This window comes from Aegilops tauschii, chromosome 7, assembly GCF_002575655.3.
Source record: "Aegilops tauschii subsp. strangulata cultivar AL8/78 chromosome 7, Aet v6.0, whole genome shotgun sequence".
NCBI classification, from domain to species: Eukaryota; Viridiplantae; Streptophyta; class Magnoliopsida; order Poales; family Poaceae; genus Aegilops; species Aegilops tauschii.
The window spans coordinates 128,527,748-128,549,691 of NC_053041.3; the positions used below are offsets into that span (position 1 = coordinate 128,527,748).

At 44.3% G+C, this 21,944-nt stretch overlaps 1 long non-coding RNA gene across 1 annotated transcript; it reads right to left on the bottom strand.

Moving 5' to 3' along the window:
- Positions 1–19,932: 19,932 nt before the first annotated feature.
- On the bottom strand, positions 19,933–21,405 carry LOC120969923 (uncharacterized). The gene is made up of 2 exons (XR_005764414.3): positions 20,583–21,405; positions 19,933–20,411 (listed from the first exon to the last, which is right to left on the bottom strand). It is a non-coding gene; the product is annotated as an uncharacterized lncRNA (long non-coding RNA).
- Positions 21,406–21,944: the final 539 nt, after the last annotated feature.

Genomic DNA, 21,944 nt, shown 5'->3' on the forward strand with positions numbered 1-21,944 from the left:
TTACCCCTTCCCGTTCTGACACTTCACTCTTCACCTTTCATCACAACAACAACACTGCTTACCTTCTTTTATATGTTGATGATATTATCCTCACAGCTTCCTCACAACAATTTTTAGATCATATTATCTCTCTTCTTCGCCACGAATTCTCTATGACAGATTTAGGTCTTCTTCACCACTTCTTAGGTATTGCTGTTATCCGTGACTCCTCTGGTCTTTTCTTGTCTCACGTCGGTACACTCTGGATCTTCTTTCTCGTGCTGGTATGCTTGATTGTCAAACTTCTCGTACCCCTGTTGATACAGGTTCCAAACTCTCTGCCGAAGGTGATCCTTTCTCTGATCCTTCTCTTTATCGTAGTCTTACCGGTGCACTTCGGTATCTTACTCTCACTCGTCCTGAAATTTCTTTTGCTGTCCAACAAGCTTGTTTATACATGCATGATCCTCGTATTCCACACTACAATCATGTCAAACGTATTCTTTGGTATATTAAAGGCACACTAGACTTAGGTCTTCATATCAACAACTCCTCTCCCACCTCCATGACAGCTTACTCTGATGCAGACTGGGCTGGTTGTCCAGATACTCGTAGGTCCATGATACGTCCATTTTGCATCATGCTTTATATCGGTATCTATTGCATTATGGGATGTTATTACACATTATGTCACAATACTTATGCCTATTCTCTCTTATTTTACAAGGTTTACATAAGGAGGGAGAATGCCGGCAGCTGGAATTCTGGGCTGGAAAAGGAGCAAATATTAGAGACCTATTCTGCACAACTCCAAAAGTCCTGAAACTCCACAAAAGTTATTTTTGGAAATAATAAAAAATACTAGAAGAAGAATCCACGCCAGGGGGGCCTCCACCTGTCCACGAGGGCGGGGGCGCGCCCCCCTGCCTCGTGGGCCCCCTGTTGGCCCTCCGGTGCCCATCTTCTGCTATATGAAGTCTTTCGTCCGAAGAAAAATCATAAGCAAGCTTTCGGGACGAGACTCCGCCGCCACGAGGCGGAACCTTGGCGGAACCAATCTAGGGCTCCGGCAGAGCTGTTCTGCCGGGGACACTTCCCTCCGGGAGGGGGAAATCATCGCCATCGTCATCACCAACGCTCCTCTCATCGGGAGAGGGCAATCTCCATCAACATCTTCACCAGCACCATCTCCTCTCAAACCCTAGTTCATCTCTTCTATCCAATTCTTTTCTCTAAGTCTGGGATTGGTACCTGTAGGTTGCTAGTAGTGTTGATTACTCCTTGTAGTTGATGCTAGTTGGTTTATTTGGTGGAAGATCATATGTTCAGATCCTATATGCATATTAATACTCCTCTGATTATGAACATGAATATGCTTTGTGAGTAGTTACGTTTGTTCCTGAGGACATGGGAGAAGTCTTGCTATTAGTAGTCATGTGAATTTGGTATTCGTTCGATATGTTGATGAGATGTATGTTGTCTCTCCTCTAGTGGTGTTATGTGAACGTCGACTACATGACACTTCACCATTATTTGGGCCTAGAGGGAGGCATTGGGAAGTAATAAGTAGATGATGGGTTGCTAGAGTGACAGAAGCTTAAACCCTAGTTTATGCGTTGCTTCGTAAGGGGCTGATTTGGATCCATATGTTTCATGCTATGGTTAGGTTTACCTTAATACTTCTTTTGTAGTTGCGGATGCTTGCAATAGGGGTTAATCATAAGTGGGATGCTTGTCCAAGTAAGGGCAGCACCCAAGCACCGGTCCACCCACATATAAATTATCAAAGTACCGAACGCGAATCATATGAATGTGATGAAAACTAGCTTGACGATAATTCCCATGTGTCCTTGGGAGTGCTTTTCTCCATATAAGAGTTTGTCCAGGCTTGTCCTTTGCTACAAAAAGTATTGGGCCACCTAGCTGCACTTTATTTACTTTTGTTACTTGTTGCTCGTTACAAATTATCCTATCACAAAACTATCTGTTACCTATAATTTCAGTGCTTGCAGAGAATACCTTGCTGAAAACCGCTTATCATTTCCTTCTGCTCCTCGTTGGGTTCGACACTCTTACTTATCGAAAGGACTACGATAGATCCCCTATACTTGTGGGTCATCAAGACTCTTTTCTGGTGCCGTTGCCGGGGAGTGAAGCGCTTTTGGTAGGTGGAATTTGGTAAGGAAAAATTTATATAGTGTGCTGAAATTTACTGTCACTTGTTACTATGGAAAGTAATCCTCTGAGGGGCTTGTTCAGGGTATCTTCACCCCGACCAGTAGAGCAAAGAGTTGCTCCTAAACCTACTGAACCCACTGAAAATGAAAATGTCTACTTTGAAATTCCTTCGGGTATGTTAGAAAAACTGCTGGCTAATCCTTTTGCAGGAGATGGAACAATGCATCCTGATGAGCACCTAATCTATGGGGATGAAGTTTGTGGATTATTTAAGCTTGCAGGTATACCCAATGATGTTATTAAGAAGAAGGTCTTCCCTTTATATTTGAAGGGAGATGCATTGACATGGTATAGGCTATGTAATGATACGGGGTCATGGAACTACAAACGATTGAAATTGGAATTTCATCAGAAGTTTTATCCTATGCATCTTGTTCATCGTGATCGCAATTATATATATAATTTTTGGCCTCGCGAAGGAGAAAGCATCGCTCAAGCTTGGGGGAGGCTAAATCAATGTTATATTCATGCCCCAATCATGAGCTCCCAAGAGAAATAATTATTCAAAGTTTTTATGCTCGGCTTTCTGATAACAATCGCACCATGCTCGATACTTATTGTGCTGGCTCTTTTATGATGAAGACTATTGAATTCAAATGGGATTTATTGGAGAGAATTAAACGCAACTCTGAAGATTGGGATCTCGACGAAGGTAAGGGGTCAGGTATGACACCTAAGTTTGATTGTGTTAAATCTTTTATGGATACCGATGTTTTCCGTAAATTTAGCACTAAATATGGACTTGACTCTGAGATAGTAGCTTCTTTCTGTGATCTTTTGCTGCTCATGTTGATCTCCCTCAGGAGAAGTGGTTTAAATATCATCCTCCAATAGAAGTAAAAGTAGATGCACCTATTAAAGTTGAAGAAAAGATTATCACTTATAATGATCCTATTGTTCCTACTTCTTATGTTGAGAAACCACCTTTCCCTGTTAGAATAAAGGATCATGCTAAAGCTTCAACTGTGGTTCGTAAAAGCAATATTAGAACCTATACACCTTCTGAGCAAGTTAAAGTTGAATCTAATATTGCTATTGTTAAAGATCTCTTGTCTGATAATATTGATGGGCATGTTATTCATTTCCGAGATGAAACTGCTAGAATTGCCAAACCTTGTGCTAAAGATAAACATAGACCTGTGGTAGGCATGCCTGTTATTTCTGTTAAAATAGGAGATCATTGTTATCATGGCTTATGTGATATGGGTGCCAGTGCTAGTGCAATACCTATTGACTTATACAAAGAAATTATGCACGATATTGCACCTACTGAGTTAGAAGAAATTGATGTCACAATTAAACTTGCCAATAGAGATACCATATCATCCATTGGAATTGTTAGAGATGTTGAAGTCTTGTGTGGGAAAACTAAATATCCTGCAGATTTTCTTGTTCTTGGTTCCCCACAAGATAGCTTTTGTCCCATTATATTTGGTAGACCCTTCTTGAACACTGTTAATGCTAAGATAGACTGCGAAAAGGATGTTGTTACTATTGGTTTGGGTGATATGTCTCATGAGTTTAATTTCTCTAAATTTCGTAGACAACACCGTGAAGAGGAATTGCCTAGTAAAGATGAAATTATTGGTCTTGCTTCTATTGCCGTACCTCCTAGTGATCCTTTAGAACAATATTTGCTAGACCATGAAAATGATATGTTTATGAATGAAAGAAGGGAAATAGATGAAGTATTCTTTAAACAGGAACCCATCCTGAAACACAATTTGCATGTTGAAATCCTAGTAGATCCTCCTCCACCCAAGGGTGATCCCGTGTTTGAGCTTAAACCGTTACCTGATACTCTTAAATATGCTTATCTTGATGAGAAAAAGATATATCCTGTTATTATTAGTGCTAACCTTTCAGAGCATGAAGAAGAGAGATTATTGAAAATTCTGAAGAAGCACCGTGCTGCTATTGGTTATACTCTTGATGATCTTAAGGGCATTAGTCCCACTCTATGTCAACACAAAATAAACTTGGAAAAAGATGCCAAACTAGTTTGTGATCACCAACTACGGCTGAATCCTAAGATGAAAGAAGTGGTAAGAAAAGAAATAATAAAGCTCCTTGAGGCAGGTATAATTTATCCCGTTGCTGATAGTCAGTGGGTAAGTCCTGTCCATTGTGTCCCTAAGAAGGGAGGTATTACTGTTGTTCCTAATGATAAAGATGAATTGATTCCGCAAAGAATTATTACAGGTTATAGGATGGTAATTGATTTCCGCAAATTAAATAAAGCTACTAAAAAGGATCATTACCCCTTACCTTTTATCGATCAAATGCTAGAAAGATTATCCAAACATACACATTTTTTCTTTCTAGATGGTTATTCCGGTTTCTCTCAAATACCTGTGTCAGCCGATGATCAATCAAAGACCACTTTTACTTGCCCTTTCGGTACTTTTGCTTATAGACGTATGCCTTTTGGTTTATATAATGCTCCTGCTACCTTTCAAAGATGCATGATGGCTATATTCTCTGACTTTTGTGAAAAGATTTGTGAGGTTTTCATGGACGATTTCTCCGTTTATGGATCCTCTTTTGATGATTGCTTGAGCAACCTTGATCGAGTTTTGCAGAGATGTGAAGAAACTACTCTTGTCTTGAATTGGGAAAAGTGCCACTTTATGGTCAATGAAGGTATCGTTTTGGGGCATAAAGTTTCTGAAAGAGGTATTGAAGTTGATAAAGCTAAGGTTGATGCTATTGATATAAGAAGTTTCCTTGGTCATGCCGGTTTTTATAGGAGGTTCATTAAGGACTTCTCAAAAATTTCTCGGCCTCTGACTAATTTATTACAAAAAGATATACCATTTGCCTTTGATGATGATTTGTAGAAGCATTTGAAATACTTAAGAAAGCATTGATCTCTGCACCTATTGTTCAGCCACCTGATTGGAATTTACCCTTTGAAATTATGTGTGATGCTAGTGATTATGCTGTAGGTGCTGTTCTAGGGCAAAGAGTTGATAAGAAATTAAATGTTATTCAATATGCTAGTAAAATTCTAGACAATGCTCAGAGAAATTATGCTACTACTGAAAAAGAATTCTTAGCAGTTGTATTTGCTTGTGATAAGTTCAAACCTTATATTGTTGATTCTAAAGTAACTATTCACACTGATCATGCTGCTATTAAATATCTTATGGAAAAGAAAGATGCTAAACCTAGACTTATTAGATGGGTTCTCCTACTACAAGAATTTGATTTGCATATTATTGATAGAAAGGGAGCTGAGAACCCCGTTGCAGACAACTTGTCTAGGTTAGAAAATGTTCTTGATGACCCACTACCTATTGATGATATCTTTCCTGATGAACAATTAAATGTCATAAATACTTCTCGTACTGCTCCATGGTATGCTGATTATGCTAATTATATTGTTGCTAAATTTATACCACCTAGTTTCACATACCAGCAAAAGAAGAAGTTTTTCTATGACTTGAGACATTACTTTTGAGATGACCCACATCTTTATAAAGAAGGAGTAGATGGTGTTATTAGACATTGTGTACCTGAGCATGAACAGGAACAGATCCTACGCAAGTGTCACTCCGAAGCTTATGGAAGACACCACGCTGGAGATACAACTGTGCATAAGGTATTGCAATCCGGTTTTTATTGGCCTACTCTCTTCAACGATGCCCGTAAGTTTGTTTTATCTTGTGATGAATGCCAAAGAATTGGTAATATTAGTAGACGTCAAGAAATGCCTATGAATTATTCACTTGTTATTGAACCATTTGATGTTTGGGGCTTTGATTATATGGAACCTTTTCCTGCCTCTAATGGATACACACATATTTTAGTTGTTGTTGATTACGTTACTAAGTGGGTAGAAGCTATTCCAACTAGTAGTGCTGATCATAACACTTCTATTAAAATGCTTAAAGAAGTTATTTTTCCGAGGTTTGGAGTCCCTAGATATTTAATGACTGATGGTGGTTCACATTTTATTCATGGTGCTTTCCGAAAAATGCTTGCTAAATATGATGTTAATCATAGAATTGCATCTCCCTATCACCCACAGTCTAGTGGTCAAGTAGAATTGAGTAGCAGACAGCTCAAATTAATTTTGCAAAAGACTGTTAATAGATCTAGAAAGAATTGGTCCAAGAAACTGGATGATGCATTATGGGCTTATAGAACTGCATATAAAAATCCTATGGGTATGTCTCCGTATAAAATGGTTTATGGAAAAGCATGTCACTTACCTCTCAAACTAGAACATAACGCATATTGGGCTATTAAAGAGCTCAATTATGATTTCAAACTTGTCGGTGAGAAGAGGTTATTTGACATTAGCTCACTTGATGAATGGAGAACCCAAGCCTATGAGAATGCCAAGTTGTTTAAAGAAAAAGTTAAAAGATGGCATGACAAAAGGATACAAAAGCGTGAGTTTAATGTAGGTGACTATGTATTGCTATACAACTCTCGTTTAAGATTTTTTGCAGGAAAACTTCTCTCTAAATGGGAAGGCCCTTACGTTATTGAGGAGGTCTATTGTTCCGGTGCCATAAAAATCAACAACTTCGAAGGTGCAAATCCGAAGGTGGTGAACGGTCAAGGAATCAAACATTATATCTCAGGTAATCCTATAAATGTTGAAACCAATGTTATTGAAACCGTAACCCCGGAGTAATACATAAGGGACACTTTTCAGAACGTTCCAGACTCCGAAAAGGAATAGGTATGTGGTACGGTAAGTAAACCGACTCCAAAACAGTTCTATTGGCAATTTTTCTTCGTTTTGGAATATTTAGACAAATAGAAAAATAAGAAGCAGTCCAGGAAGGACACGAGGCCTCCACGAGGGTGGAGGGCGCGCCCCCTGCCTCGTGGGCACCTCGTGCGCTCTCCGGACTCCGTTTTCTTGCATGATACGTATTTTGGTCGGTAAAAATTCATTATATAATCTCCCGAAGGTTTTGACTCCTGTATCACGCAATTACCCTCATTTCTTGTTTCGAGCTGTCCTGCTGCAGATTAGAGCAACATGTCGTCCCAGGATTCGGAAGGAGAAAGCTATGTGGCTGATTACCTTGCAGATCCTAAGGTCTATGGGGGTGTGGAGCATTGTGGTTGGACTACGGAAGAAGAAGAGGACTATGAACCCAAGAGAAAGGAGGAGACGAGCTCAGATGAAGATGAAGTCCCATTACCTCAACCTGGGGACATGCATGTGGAGTTCAAAAAGTCAAGCCTCCCTGATAGAGCAAAGAAATTTAAGATTGAGTTTATCCCTTTTCGCCTCTTGCAGGAAAACAAGCAGGAATTATGCAAAATGATATTAAGCCTGGAGCAGGAGATTGATGACCTGAGGGATCAAAATCCTGTCCTCAAGCGTAATTAAGGAAGAAGCCTACGCCATCAACTAAACCATCATCTTCTTCACCAACAAAGGAGACATAATCACATGGGTATGGGCACTCCCCTTGGCAACTGCCAAGCTTGGGGGAGATGCCCCGGTATCGTATCACCATCACACTCCTATCTTTACCATTTTTCTTAGTTCGATCCTATTAGTAGTATCTTGATCTAGTAGAATAAAGTTTTGGTATGATCTAGTTTTGGGTTTTGCTTTATGATCCCTCTATGTAATCTAGTTCGTGAGCTCTATATAATAAAGATTAGGGTTGAGTCAAGGGCTTGATTATTTTGCTATGATCTTGAGTGAATAAAAGAATAGAGAAAAGAATAAAAAGAAACAAAGAGATCATATTGATCTTATTGAGAGTAATGACTTCACACAGAAAGAGTATGATGATTAAAAATTGTTGAGAGTTGACAAACATAGCTTTGGTCATCGTTGCAATTAATAGGAAGTAATAAAGAAAGAGAGGTTTCACATATAAATATACTATCTTGGACATATTTTATGATTGGGAGCACTCATTAAAATATGACATGCTAAAGAGTTGATGTTGGACAAGGAAGACAACGTAATGGGTTATGTTTTCTTATATCTGAGATAAAGTATATTGTCATGGATCATCCAACATGTTGAGCTTGCCTTTCCCCCTCATGCTAGCCAAATTCTTAGCACCAAGTAGAGATACTACTTGTGCTTCCAAAAACCCTTAAACCAGTTTTGCCATGAGAGTCCACCATATCTACCTATGGATTGAATAAGATCCTTCAAGTAAGTTGTCATCGGTGCAAGCAATAAAAATTGCTCTCTAAATATGTATGATTGATTTGGTGTGGAGGAAATAAGCTTTATACGATCTTGTGATGTGGAAGAAATAAAAGCGACGGATTGCATAATAAAGGTTCATATCACAAGTGGCAATATAAAGTGACGTTCTTTCGCATTAAGATTTTGTGCATCCAACCCTGAAAGCGCATGGCAACCTCTGCTTCCCTCTTCGAAGGGCCTATCTTTTATGATTTATCTTCTACCTTATGCAAGAGTCATGGTGATCTTCACCTTTCCTTTTTACATTTTATCCTTTGGCAAGCACAGTGTGTTGGAAAGATCCAGACATATATATCTAATTGGATGTAAGTTAGCATGAGTTATTATTGTTGACATTACCCTTGAGGTAAAAGGTTGGGAGGCGAAACTATAAGCCCCTATCTTTCTCTGTGTCCGATTAAAACTCCGTAACCACAAGTATTGCGTGAGTGTTAGCAATTATGAAAGACTAAATGATAGTTGAGTATGTGGACTTGCTAGAAAGCTCTGACATAGACTCTTTCTGAAGTTATGATAAATTGCAATTGCCTCAATGACTGAGATTATAGTTTGTTGATTCTCAATAAAGTTACCGACTCATACTTTGCATTGTGAATAGATTATTACTTGAGCATAAGAAATCATATGACATTATCCATATATGTTGCTGTTATGAGAATAATCATGATGCCCTCATGTCCGTATTTTATTTTATCGACATCTCTACCTATAAACATGTGGACATATTTATCGTTATTGGCTTCCGCTTGAGGACAAGCGAGGTCTAAGCTTGGGGGAGTTGATACGTCCATTTTGCATCATGCTTTTATATCGGTATTTATTGCATTATGGGCTGTTATTACAGATTATGTCACAATACTTATGCCTATTCTCTCTTATTTTACAAGGTTTACATAAGGAGGGAGAATGCCGGCAGCTGGAATTCTGGGCTGGAAAAGGAGCAAATATTAGAGACCTATTCTGCACAACTCCAAAAGTCCTAAAACTCCACGAAAGTTATTTTTGGAAATAATAAAAAATACTGGAAGAAGAATCCACGTCAGGGAGGCCTCCACCTGTCCACGAGGGTGGGGGCACGCCCTACCCCCTGGGCGCGGCCCCTGCCTCATGGGCCCCCTGTTGGCCCTCCGGTGCCCATCTTCTGCTATATGAAGTCTTTCGTCCGAAGAAAAATCATAAGCAAGCTTTCGGGACGAGACTCCGCCGCCACGAGGCGGAACCTTGGCGGAACCAATCTAGGGCTCCGGCAGAGCTGTTCTGCCGGGGACACTTCCCTCCGGGAGGGGGAAATCATCGCCATCATCATCACCAACGCTCCTCTCATCTGGAGAGGGCAATCTCCATCAACATCTTCACCAGCACCATCTCCTCTCAAACCCTAGTTCATCTCTTCTATCCAATTCTTGTCTCTAAGTCTGGGATTGGTACCTGTAGGTTGCTAGTAGTGTTGATTACTCCTTGTAGTTGATGCTAGTTGGTTTATTTGGTGGAAGATCATATGTTCAAATCCTATATGCATATTAATACTCCTCCGATTATGAACATGAATATGCTTTGTGAGTAGTTATGTTTGTTCCTGGGGACATGGGAGAAGTCTTGCTATTAGTAGTCATGTGAATTTGGTATTCGTTCGATATTTTGATGAGATGTATGTTGTCTCTCCTCTAGTGGTGTTATGTGAACGTCGACTACATGACACTTCACCATTATTTGGGCCTAGAGGGAGGCATTGGGAAGTAATAAGTAGATGATGGGTTGCTAGAGTGACAGAAGCTTAAACCCTAGTTTATGCGTTGCTTCGTAACGGGCTGATTTGGATCCATATGTTTCATGCTATGGTTAGGTTTACCTTAATACTTCTTTTGTAGTTGTGGATGCTTGCAATAGGGGTTAATCATAAATGGGATGCTTGTCCAAGTAAGGGCAGCACCCAAGCACCGGTCCACCCACATATCAAATTATCAAAGTATCGAACACGAATCATATGAATGTGATGAAAACTAGCTTGACGATAATTCCCATGTGTCCTCGGGAGCGCTTTTCTCCATATAAGAGTTTGTCCAGGCTTGTCCTTTGCTACAAAAAGGATTGGGCCACCTTGCTGCACTTTATTTACTTTTGTTACTTGTTGCTCGTTACAAATTATCCTATCACAAAACTATCTGTTACCTATAATTTCAGTGCTTGCAGAGAATACCTTGCTGAAAACCGCTTATCATTTCCTTCTGCTCCTCATTGGGTTCGACACTCTTACTTATCGAAAGGACTACGATAGATCCCCTATACTTGTGGGTCATCAGTCCACATCCGGATTTTGTGTTTTTCTTGGTAACAATTTGGTTTCTTGGTCTTCAAAAAGGCAGGTTACGGTCTCCCGCTCGTCTGCTGAAGCTGAGTACCGCGTTGTGGATCATGCGGTTGCTGAGATGGTTTGGTTGCACCAGTTGTTGTTAGAGCTGCACCGTCCTATTGAGCAAGCTACCATTGTTTACTGTGATAATATTTTAGCTGTCTACATGTCAGGGAATCCGGTTCAGCACCGTCGCACCAAGCATATTGAGATCGACATTCATTTTGTTCGAGAGAAGGTGGCTCTCGGTCAAGTTCGCGTTCTCCACATGCCTACTTCTGCTCAGTTTGCTGATATCTTTACTAAAGGCCTGGCGACTACTCCGTTTCAAGACATTCGTTTCAGTCTCAACGTCGTCGAGCCTACTGTTGACACTGCGGGGGGATGTTAGAATACAACTTGTATTAGGATTTAGACTCCTACTCGGTTTGTAATAAGGCTAGGTCAGATGCGGCTTGGCTCTTATATATACTTCTTGTACCGGCACAATATTGCATCAACAATTATTTAATACAATTCAATACAATTCTACAATTCTTCTTCGAACACACCGAATACAAATTGCTTTGCGCAAGCAATATTTTAAGGGGTCAACTTCTTCTTACAATCTTCTCGGTGTAGTTTCTTCTCGAAACATAGCTCTCCCTTCTCTGCAACGCAGATATTTCTCCGTGAAGTTCTTCAAACTTCTCGTCAGAATATGGCATTCTTCTCGATATGTCAGGGACTCTTTCTCTCTATGTGCAGTAGCAAATAAATCAGTCCCTTACTGTTTCTGACAACAATTTCCAAAACCCAAGGGGGCAAGACATTGCACCAACAACATTCTTTCTTTGTACAAAAGGATTGTTGCTCTTTCTGAAGAAATGATTTATTGAGTTTGCTTCTGTATAACACTTGATTAACATTTTCCTTTTGCGGGAAGTAATCCAAGATTATCTTCATTGAAAACACGTAATTTTTTTGGACCATGCTCATTTATTCATGTTTGATACCCCCTATATCCACACCAAATTGCTTACTCATACTTCCACAACAACACCCGGGATATCATCTAGCCTCACAGCAACTGGTAGGCAGAGAAAGCTACCCCACACCGTTCATCTAGCAACAACACAAAGAAGGAAAAAAGTGAAACAAAATAAAATCAGAATTGGACCAGAAGCAAAACCACTATCTATGTCAAAAATCAAGAAAGGAACCCAATTTCTAGCCAGACCATAATGTACGAACAAAACCAACCACCGTATACGAGCGCTCCTAATGAGGGTTTCTAGCCGCCTCCTGCCGGCGCCGCCACAGACCCCCCCCCCCCCCCACACACACACACACCTCCCGTGGCCTTAGGGCCATGAAGGCGTGGAGGATCTTGGCTCTTTCGGGTGGAAGGATTTTCCTCCGTTTTTAGATGTGTTTTTAAGTTTGTCTAGGGTTTGTGCCTTACTCAGGAAGGCGAAACGGCGGCGACTTTCTGAAGATGTAATAATGTTCTCCCCGCCTAGCCGCCGTCCCGGTGATGCGCCTAGCGTCGTTGGAGATGTGTGTGAAGGTGTTTTCTAGCGGATCTCGCGGGATTCGCTCGGGGTTTGTTGTTGGTGGATATGCTTGGATCTGGTCCTCGTTCGTCTGTGTTCGTGTGTCTACAGGTTGAATCCTTCAGATGTAAGCGTCTATTCATTAGCGATGGTTGCTGTTCTGCTGTGCTAGTTTTCTGGGGCCTTAGCACAACGACTTCCCGACCGTCTATAACAACAAAGTATGACCAGCTCAAGTGCGGGAGGGACGGTGACGGCGGCGCGCCTTCGGTTCGCTCGAGTGCTTGTAGTCGTCGCTAGGTGGTCTGCGGATTTAGATGTATTTTTGTTACTTCTGATGTTGTACTGCCATGATATTCGATGAATAGATTGGAAGTTTTTTCTGCAAAAAGAAAGAAGAACCAAATTTCTACATTGTGGTCGATCACAATCTTGGCTTCAGTCGCGCTCACATCCAACGCCACTCGATGTGGATCGGACGGCGCGGCCCCGAAACGACGCGCGCGAAATTTCGCGCTATACACGCACCCACGAAAGCTTACGCCCTGTGGCGGGGTCCATCAGTCAGCGAACGGTGCGGGGTGGCTTTCTCTTCCTACCAGTTGGCTCTCTCCAGAGCGACGATTCAAAATTTCGGGAACTGCGCCGGGGAGTGAGAGGAGGGAGAGGGAGAGGGAGAGGTGCGCCAGACGCCGCGCAGTCGTGGAGTGCAGGCGCGACTCCGCCGCTGTCGGCGCACGGGAAGGAATCCGTCGGTAATCCGCAGGTAATCTCCGTCTCTCGTCACGCGGCTAGGGGTTAGCGCCATGCGCGAGCTCGCGTAGGGGAACGACGCGTCGGCGACCTCTGATTCCCGGGGATTTTGTTCTCACACGGTCACTGCATACTGCTCTGCACGCAGCCGGGTCGGGAGGAGACAAGTACGGGGACGGGGACGGGGGCGAGGAGCGGTAGATCTCTAATCCACGCCGGGATTTTCTGCATCAGGTTAGCGCCCCAGCTCGTCCTTCTACCTCATGTTCCCCGTCGACTGCACATACCACGCCGACTCTGATTTCGTTTTCGCATCCGGACTGTCGTGTCTCTCTCCCTCTCTCTCGCTTAGTTTAGTGCAATGCATCCTGCACAGGAATCATGGTTCCTGTTCATTTCTCAGTTATTTCTCACTCGACAAGGGAGATGGGCGGAGGCGGATCACTGACTCGAGCGCATGTTTTTTCGTTGATTTTTTCAGGTTGGACAGATCTGGATTTACAAGCTACCATCTCGTGGGCGTCAGGTTTTGCTAAATCGCTTCGGGGTTAGTGGATTTGTTCCCCTCGTGCCTCTATATGTCTTTGCTTGTGTGGTGACGATGTACTTTCAGTTGCCACCTAGATTTATGCTAGTTATAAATTAGATTACATAGGATGTGTTATCTCATGGTTCTCTTGCGACAGATGATATGTTTGGTGGCTGCGTAGTTTCAGCTGCAACCTACATGTATGCTAGTCATAATTTAGATTACACAGGATGTGTCTTATCTCCTGGTTTTGTTGCGACGGGGTGATATGTTTGGTTGCGACGTAGTTTTAGTTGCAACCTAGATGTATGCTAGTCATAGTTTAGATTACATAGGATGTGTTTTTTTGCTTGCTATTTTTATGCAAGGGGTTATACTTTTTCTATGCTATGTCGCAAGCAGGTTACATGCTACACATTGAGTTTTGCACCCTATATATTTTTTGTTTTACTTAGTAGACATAGATGCAGGGGGAATGCAGCAGCAGTTTTCCTGTTGTTTTTAGCACCCAGGTATATACTCCCTCCGTTCCTAAATATAAGTCTTTCTAGAGATTTCACTAGTGACTACATACGAAACAAAATGAGTGAATCTACACTCTAAAGTGGTCTATATACATCCATATGTAGTTTGTAGTGGAATCTCTAAAAAGACTTATATTTAGGAACGGAGGGAGTAGTACTTTGGTCTCATGGCAGGAGTTTTGTGGGACGGGGATGTACTAGGGGTTGGTTGATGGGGGATGTACTAGGATGGAGATGCGCTTCTCTACATCCATGCATGTACATGTGTGTTGGCCACAGGCCCGCGTCGGACGTCGCTCCGGACGAGTACTTTCCGCCGGTGCACGTACGTACGCGGGCCTGTGGCCAACAATTGGTATCTAGAGCTTTGGTATTGACGTGATTCTCGGGAAGCAATCGAAGGATCATGTCGACCACGGGCAAGGAGATTGTGACGGCGGCAGCGGGAGCACTGATGCCGATGGTGGGGGGATCACAATTCCCCCGTCTGGATCGAGAGGACTATGCACTATGGGCGATGAACATGAAGGTCGCGATGGAGGGAGCTGAGTTCTGGGAAGCCGTCGACCCGGGCGGCGCCGAGTACGCAAAGGGCGCGGCGAAGTACCGGAAGGATCGTCAGGCGTTAACAGCGATCTACTCCGCCATGCCGAAGGATGTACTACAACACCTCGTCGGAAAGAACTCGGCGAAGGAGGCATGGGAGACCATCAAGATCCTGCACCAGGGTCATGATCGTGTCAAGGAAGGACACCTTCAGTCCCTGATGAGAAGCTACGAGTGCCTGAAGATGGATGAAAGTGAGACGGTTGATCAGTTTGCCGCCCGTCTCAAGACCCTCGTCAACGGCATACGCAGCTATGGTTCAACCCTAGAAGAAGTTGCGATCGTTCGACGATTTTTGCGCGCCGCGCCTGCACGCTACATCCAGATCGTCACGTCGATCGAACAATGTCTCGACCTAAAGACTCTCACGGTCGAGGATCTCGTCGGAAGGTTCAAGGCCCACGACGAGAGAATTCGTCTCAGCTTCGGCGATTCGAAGGAGAGTGAGCATCTCATGCTTACAATGGCTCAATGGATGGCCTTGATGAAAGAAAAGCAAGGTGGATCCTCGAGCGGCAGTAAAGCAAAGGAGAAGCAACGCCCGGCGAGAAAGGACTTCGCTGGACAGGAAGAAAAGGCTGGAAAACCAAGGAGAAAATTTGACATAAAGAAAGTAAAGTGTCAAAATTGTGGAATCCTCGGTCACTTCAAGTCTGATTGCAAGAATCCACCGAAGGAAAGAGCTCTCATGGCCAAGGGAGGCGATGATAGCGACATGATGCTCATGGTCGAAGTATGCGAGCTTATGGACAAGGTGGGTCCAGCTCCAAAGGCGCCGGCTACCGAGGTTGTCACGCTCAACGAAGAGAAGGTTTATCTTCATGACAAGCAGAGGACGAACACGGCGGGACACGTGTGGTACCTCGACACGGGAGCAAGCAACCACATGACTGGCGACAAGGACCAGTTTTCTGAGCTAAATCTCTCGGTGGGAGGCACGGTTCGGTTCGGTGACGGGCGAACCGTTGGCATCACAGGGCGAGGCATTGTCCTGTTTGAGCTGAAGAACGGCGGTCACAAGGTACTCACAGATGTGTACTATATTCCCAAACTAAAGAGCAACATCATAAGTCTCGGCCAGCTTGAGGAGCGTGGTTGCAAGATTGTGCTCGAAGATGGCTATTTATGGGGGTATGACCGTCAAAGGATGTTGATCATGAAAGTGCAGAGGTCGCCGAACAGACTCTACATCCTCAACTTGGATCGTGTGGATCCAGTATGTCTCTTGTCAAGCATGGAAGACTCGGCATGGAAGTGGCACGCGCGCTACGGTCATCTAAATTTTCAAGCTCTTCGGCAACTTGGACAAAAGGAGATGGTACGTGGTCTACCGTGCATCGATCATGTTGAGCAAGTGTGCGACGGTTGCCTTGTTGGGAAACAAAGGCGGGCCTCGTTCCCCAGAGAGGGAAACTTTAGAGCAAGTAAAGCTCTTGAGTTGGTCCATGGAGATTTGTGCGGCCCTATTACTCCGGCTACCCCAGCTGGGAACAAATACTTCTTGCTCATCGTCGACGACTTCAGCAGATACATGTGGATTGTGTTGTTGAAGACGAAAGATCAAGCTTTGCAAGCCTTCAGGAAAGTAAAGATGGCGGCCGAAGTCGAGTCTGAAGCCAAGCTGAAGGCCCTCCGTACCGATCGGGGGGGTGAGTTCAAGTCTCGTGAATTCACGGAATTTTGCGAAGCACATGGGATCAAGCGGTATCTTACGGCGCCATATTCACCACAGCAAAACGGTGTTGTGGAACGGAGGAATCAAACCGTGGTGGCGATGGCACGAAGCATGATGAAGAGCAAAGGGATGCCGGGCAAGTTTTGGGGTGAGGCGGTCAACACGGCCGTTTATTTGCTGAATCGGGCTCCAACCAAGAGTGTGGTTGGGATGACGCCGTATGAACCATGGTACGGGCACAAGCCCGCGGTTGATCATCTTCGCACTTTTGGGTGCGTCGCGCATGTGAAGACGGTGGCCGGGCATACTAGCAAGTTGGCGGACCGGAGTACTCCAATGGTGTTGGTTGGCTATGAAGCGGGCACGAAGGCATATCGTGCATGCAACCCCTCTAACAATAAGGTGGTTGTAACGCGTGACGTGGTCTTTGAAGAAGCAAGGTCATGGAATTGGAACTCCACCGAGCCGGTATACCCGATCTCTGATGAAATCTTTCACGTTTTTTACAACGATTCTGAGCGTGCAGATAATATTGATCAACCGGACACTTCGGCGGCACGGAGCGATGCTCGAGACGACGACGCGCGGCGAGACGCGTCAGGGAGTTCACCTGTATCTGGTGGCGTCCCAGGAAGAGACGCTGCGAGCGGCGCTACAGGCAGCAGCAGCAGTGGAGAGAGAGCCACGTATCCTGCACCCGGCAGCCCAGCCAGGTGCGCTGGAGGCAGCAGCGGCCCAGCACCAGGCTCTCCACCAGGGAGTTCTTCCCACGAGCCAAAAAGCCCAGCCGCTACCCAATCTCCACAAGGCCACGTGACAGGAGGTCCAGAAGTGCATGCACGTGAAGCAACTTCAGATTTCGTGGCTGGTTCTTCTGGTGCACGTGCAGATAGCTCAGGAGAGCCCCAATCGCCAGAAAATAGAAGCTTGGCAACTTCAGATGAATTTTCTTCGTCTTCGACAGAACAGGAGAGGAGGGAACATCCGCCTACGCCAGTCCGTCTTCGACCAGTGTTAGATTTATATCCGAAGAAAGCGCTTCAGAAGGTAAATCCGGTGAAAATTAAAAGAAAAGGACGACAATGTTTGCTAAGTGTCGAGGAACCGACGAAATTTGAAGATGCAAACAAAGAGGAGTACTGGCGTCGTGCTATGGATGAAGAGTTGGGATCGATACGAGACAACAAAGTATGGGAGCTCGCGGATCTTCCCAACGGCCATAAAGCCATAGGGCTCAAGTGGGTGTACAAAGTCAAGAAGGATGCCGAAGGGAACTTGCTGAGGCATAAAGCTCGGCTCGTAGCTAAAGGATTCGTGCAAGAGCAAGGTGTGGACTTTGAGGAAGTGTTCGCTCCAGTCACAAGGATGGAATCGGTGAGGCTAGTTATAGCTCTCGCGGCTCAAGAATCTTGGAAGCTACATCACATGGATGTAAAATCTGCATTTTTGAACGGGGAGTTGAAAGAAGAAGTTTACGTGAAGCAACCACCGGGGTACATCAAGGAAGGAGAGGAACACAAGGTGTTGAAGCTACACAAGGCATTGTACGGGCTACATCAAGCTCCTCGGGCGTGGAACATCAAGCTTGACCGTACATTGATTTCTCTTGGTTTTGAGAAAAGTCCACTCGAACATGCTATGTACAAGCGAGGTAAAGGCAAGGATCGTCTCTTAGTGGGCATCTATGTTGATGATCTCTTGATAACTGGAGCAGACGAAGAGGAGATTGCTCGATTCAAGCTACAGATGAAGGAGCTATTCAAGATGAGTGATCTAGGGCTCTTGACTTACTACCTCGGGATCGAGGTACATCAAAAGCCGGAGGGGATCACACTATGCCAGGAGGCATATGCAAAGAAGATACTTGAAAGCTGTAGCATGGAGGATTGCAACCCAAGTTTTGTTCCAATGGAGCCTCGACTGAAACTTAGCAAAAGGAGTGAAGCCTCTGCGGTTGATGCAACGGAGTATAGAAGTGTGGTCGGAAGACTAAGGTATCTTGTGAATACACGACCGGACTTGGCCTATTCCGTTGGCATAGTGGGTCGCTTCATGGAAGCGCCCACGACTGAACATTGGGCAGCTGTCAAACATATACTCAGGTACATCAAAGGGACAACAAACTTCGGTTGTGTCTATTTGAGAGAGAAGAAGGAGATGGTGGAGCTACTTGGCTATAGTGATAGCGACCTGGCAGGAGATGTGGACGACCGTAAAAGTACCTCGGGAGTGGCATATTTCTTGGGCGGGAGCATAGTGACTTGGCTATCACAAAAGCAAAAGGTGGTCGCATTATCATCCTGCGAAGCGGAGTATATTGCAGCTGCGACCGCGGCGGGTCAAGGGGTGTGGCTAGGAAGGCTACTCGGTGACCTCACAGATAAGGAAGCAGAGAGTGTGGTGCTCAATGTTGATAACAAGTCTGCGATTGCCCTATGTAAGAATCCAGTGCATCATGATAGGACAAAGCACATCGACATACGGTATCACTACATACGGGAGTGCGTGGAAGAAAGCAAGATTGAAGTCAACTATGTTTGCACCGACGACCAGCTTGCAGATATCCTGACCAAGTCTTTGGGACGGCAGAAGTTTAGGGAGATGCGGGGAAGGATCGGTGTCAAAGCTGTGAAGTGAGGACATCGTGCTTAGGGGGGTGATTGTTAGAGATAATCACGATTAGGCATCTGAGTCCGGCACGGACTCGTAGCCCAGGCCGAGTCGGCTGTGTATAGGTAGATAGGTAGTGTTATATATACCTGTACGTGGTTCCCCCTGTAAGGATCAGATCGCAAAGTAATAAAAATCTACAGGGCCCTGTAGCCATCAAGTCGCCGCGTGTGTTTCGTGTGTGTTCCCGGCAACTAGTACTTCGTACGTGATTGTTGTCTAGCCAGCCAGAGCAATCGAACTACTTGTGAGTTCTACACTAGCGTATCGCCCGGAAAGAAATCGGCCGTAGCTAGTTCGTCGTCCGTTGTTCCGCCGGAAAGTAAACAGCGGATCGCTGCGTCGACGTCGGGACCAAGGCCAACAATGTGTTCATCCATGCAGATGTAGGCGCACGTGTTACCCATGGGGTTTTCTAGCATTGGTGATTTCGTCGAGGAACGGGAGAGGGGTGGGTGCAGTGCATCAGCATTTTTTTCTTAATGTGTAAAATGTAGCTGCGCTTGCTGATTTTGTTTGTGGCATGAGCTTGTTTGAATGTCAGAAGCGGGATTACATTCATGTACTGGATGTAAATGTTTTAAGGTGGTAGGATATTATCATGCTTGTACATACGCCATAATAGCCAATACTTTTAATCCTGGATGTAGATGTTTCAAGGTTGAAATTCGTGCTGATTTTGTTTGTGGTATGAGCTTGTTTGGATGTCAGAACCGGGATTATATTCATATACTGGGTGGGTGCCATCGGCTTTTCAGTTTGTATGCATGTCGTTCTTATGGCGTATGCACACAGCTGTATGAGTATGACAATTTTTTTGATATAGTATCAACAACATGCATTATTTTGACACCTTCTGCTGAGAAGCTTTAGAAAATTTCACTTGCTCTAATTGATTATTGACTCACTGAAATAGAGCAAACGAATCCCAAGTTCTCTAATACAGAAAATGTTATACCTGCAGGCTGCAGCAAAAAAAAAAGATGTCTAATCATCAGAAACATGGTGTCCGTTTGCTCCAAAGAACCTTGGAGCTGCAGAAGTTTCCTATGGGAAGTGCACCAATGCAGTGGCGGATCCAGGATTGAAGCAAGCCCCGGGCCCAAAAAAAAATTTCGGCGCGAGAGAAAAACTTAACATCCATCAAGCTAGCTATAGCTACCTCAAATATGACTCAATTGCACCAAAAATTTAGAATTTAAACTCAATGCTTAGAGACACAACAAAATTGATAAAAAAGATGACAAAAGCTACGAACAATACGTGCAGTAAAAAGAATACCAAATCAATGGCTTGCTTCATCAGTGTCTTCCATAACTTAATCAACGGTGGAAGAAGAGCCAACACCTTAGACAAATGAAAAGCCAACATCAGTGTCTTGATCAAGTGAAATTAAATGTTCGACAGCAGCAATGGACCATAAGCGGTATTGTGGTAGCAAATCCCAACATTATAGCAGTCTAGCAGATCAAAAATATTCAGAAAACAAGTTATAGCATCTGATGGTCAGCCACTTACCAATCCTGGGCAGCAGAGAGCAGGAGCTGGCAGAGCGGGCGAGGCGGCGAGCTGGGCTGCGCGTGGCGGAGAGCAGGAACCAGCAGAGCGGGCGAGGCGGTGAGCTGGGCTGCGCGAGCGGCGGAGCAGGGCAGCAGGGGAGCAGAGGACGGGCGACGGGGCGAGCAGCGGAGCAGGCCAGGTGGACGAGCGGCGGAGGTCGCACCGGCGGCCGTCACGAGCGGCGGAGGGCGCAGGGCCGCGGGCGAACGGCGGAGTCACCGGCGGCCATCACGAGCGGGGAGCGGCGGAGGGCGCAGGCGAGCAGGGGAGTCGGGGCGTGACTAGGTCTGGGCATCGGGGGCGAGCTGGGCTGCGCTGTGAAGATGGACAGCCTGGGCCCTGGTTGTGTTTTGGGCTAAGCCCCGGGCCCATTCAAAAAACATGGCTAGGTAATAACTAAAAAAAAACCACGCCCCGGGCCTGGGCCCTGAGGGCCTGGGGCCCAGATCCGCCCCTGCACCAATGTGTATACCTGTCATAGCTGACACATATGAAGACTTGTTGAGATCCAATATTGGTCCTCTGATCGTTCATACACCTACTCAAGTTGCTTTTGTGCCACATAAGGTAACATCACCTTTCCCAGGAAAGCTGGTGAGGCAGGCAAATGCAGTCATGCCTGAAGAGATTGCATCAAGTGTCTATTCTGATGGTAGGCATGCTACAAAGAATGAGCACTTGAGGATTTCTGGACCTTTGGGGCAATGTGACGAATCTGATTGTGTAGATTGCCCTTTTGCCTCTAAGAACAAAATGCATTTCCAGAGAAGTTTAGCTCCTTTCGGTAATGAGGTGATATTTTCAATCTTGATCAGTAATCTATCTGCTTGGACATTCCTTTACCTTGTATCCTTGATGATTTGGATAGGGATAAGCTGGGAGCTCCTTTTGTTTTAGATGAGACTAGGGTTGCAGTGTTTCATATGGAGCATAATAAGGCGATGGTTTTGATATAGTCTGTTACCCAAATATTTGGCATCTAGCCTCAGTTGACTTGTTCGTGTTATATATATATATAGTAACGCTAAACTAAGCGTGAGTGTAGAATAGTTTATTCTACACCCCAGTAATAGTAATACAAAATATAGTAACACACTATGTAAATTATAGTAATTTTCGTAAAAATGTAGTAAATTACAAACATGGGTAATAAAAAAAATTATTTCCCGAATTACTACATTTCGTACACCGTTTTACTAGATTTTGTATATAGCGTTACTAGGGGGTGTAGAATAAGCTATTCTACACTCACGCTTAGATTAGCGTTACCCTATATATATATATATATATATATATATATATATATATATATATATATAT